Consider the following 2,223-nt stretch of genomic DNA (forward strand, 5'->3'; position numbering starts at 1 on the left):
CACTTACCATTCATTGTCATTCATCACCACCTCATCACTGTCTCACACCATCCCTCTCACCAGTACCATCACCATCAACCTCCATTTTCTCAATACCAGCACAGCCCATCACCTGCTTTCTCTGTTCCCCATCACCACCACCACCACCACCTTCACCACCACCACCACCACCACCTTCACCACCACCACCATCACCACCTTCCCTTATCCACACACCCACACACACAAGCATCAGCCTCCTCCTCCTCCTCCTCCTCTTCCTCTTCCTCCTTCCCCCTCCCCATCTTGCGTGCCTTCCTCCCTCCAAACTCTCTCTCTCTCTCTCTCTCTCTCTCTCTCTCTCTCTCTCTCTCTCTCTCTCTCTCTCTCTCTCTCTCTCTCTCAACGCGGCGCCGTCTCGTACACTTATCATACACTTAACTACACTTAACATCACTTTACATAGAACATAAGAAGGCGAGAGTCTCTGGCGTGTTCCTGCAGGCTTGGAGCTGCTGGTGGTGGTGGTGGTGGTCTCTGTGTTCTCTCTCTCTCTCTCTCTCTCTCTCTCTCTCTCTCTCTCTCTCTCTCTCTCTCTCTCTCTCTCTCTCTCTCTCTCTCTCTCTCTCTCTCTCTCTCTCTCTCTCTCTCTCTCTCTCTCTCTCTCTCTCTCTGTGTGTGTGTGTGTGTGTGTGTGTGTGTCTATCTGTTTCTTTGTGTCATTCCGTCTTTTATGTCTTCTGTCTTTCTCTGTCTATTTCTCATTGTATCTTAGTCGTTCTCTCTCTCTCTCTCTCTCTCTCTCTCTCTCTCTCTCTCTCTCTCTCTCTCTCTCTCTCTCTCTCTCTCTCTCTCTCTCTCTCTCAAGCAGTCAGTCAGTCCTTTTCCTTCCTCAGCGAGACACAACACACCGCCCCAGGTCAGGCCACGCCCCCCCACCCCGCTCCACCCATTCTCCCCAGCCCTCCCCACCCCACCACGTTCCCACTTTGCATGCACCCAAACATCCAACCCTCGCCCATCCTCCACCCCTTCACCCCACGCCCTCATCCTTCCTTCACCCCTTTCCTTACCCACCCACTCAAATGCTGTGCTCTGATGCAGGTGTGTGAGAGAGAGGTGAATGAGGAGGAGGAGGAGGAGGAGGAGGAGGAGGAGGAAGAAGAGGTGATACATAACGTCACTCAGTCCATATTTGGTGTTACTATGAACCTTTGCAAGTAGTAGTGGTGGTGTTGGTGGTGGTGGTGGTGTGGCAGAGGAGGAGGAGAAGGAAGGAGGAAGAGTAGACGCACACACACACACACACACACACACACACACAACCACCACCACCACCACCGTCTCAATCTGAACGTTGTGTTGTTTCTCTCTCCCATCCACCACCACCACCACCACCATCATCATCATCATCACCACCACCACCACCACCACCAGAGAGACGTGGGTGAGGGAGGAGTGAGTGACCCTGCCTGCAGTCAACACCACCATCACCGCCTTGCACCACCACCACCTTACATGGACACTGTACCACCCACCACCACCACCACCCACCACCACTGCCTTCAACTGTCACCACCACCCAGCACCCTCCTCGCAACCCACACCACCATCATCACCACAATCATCACCTTTCTCTATGGTGGAATTTCGTTTTTTTTTTTTTTTCGTTGTTCTAATAAGACAAAAACAGAGACAGATAAAGAAACAGACAGAGAAAAGACAGACTGACAGAGACAGACAAAGATACAGAAACAAACAAAGACACAGACAGACATAAACCACTGTGACCCTGCATCAAGAACCACCACCACCACCACCACCATCACCACCATCGGCATCACCACCACCACCACGAGGCTCAGCGGTCACCCCTACCTCAGGCAACCTCCCCCCGCCATGAACCAGACACACACACACACACACAAGCATACCAGACATGACTCCCCTTTCCTCTTAACGGTGCGGTATTCTTGTCTCCTAAAACACAACCAAAATTGACTCAGGATTTAATCTACTCTGGTTCTCTTCAATAATTACATCTAAGGGCGAGATATTTTGTCCTTCTTAACAACCAAAACTTACCACGTGTTTTCTCTTCAATAATTATATCTAACAGCACAGTATTCTTCTCCTCTTATCTTGTCTCTCTTAACAAACAGAATTAAGCTTGAGGCAGTGATTCAATTGACATTTTTTCGTTAATAGTACAGAACAGCAAGTAATCTTATTCCAATTATTATC

Source organism: Eriocheir sinensis, chromosome 1 (genome assembly GCF_024679095.1).
Source record: "Eriocheir sinensis breed Jianghai 21 chromosome 1, ASM2467909v1, whole genome shotgun sequence".
Taxonomy (NCBI): Eukaryota; Metazoa; Arthropoda; class Malacostraca; order Decapoda; family Varunidae; genus Eriocheir; species Eriocheir sinensis.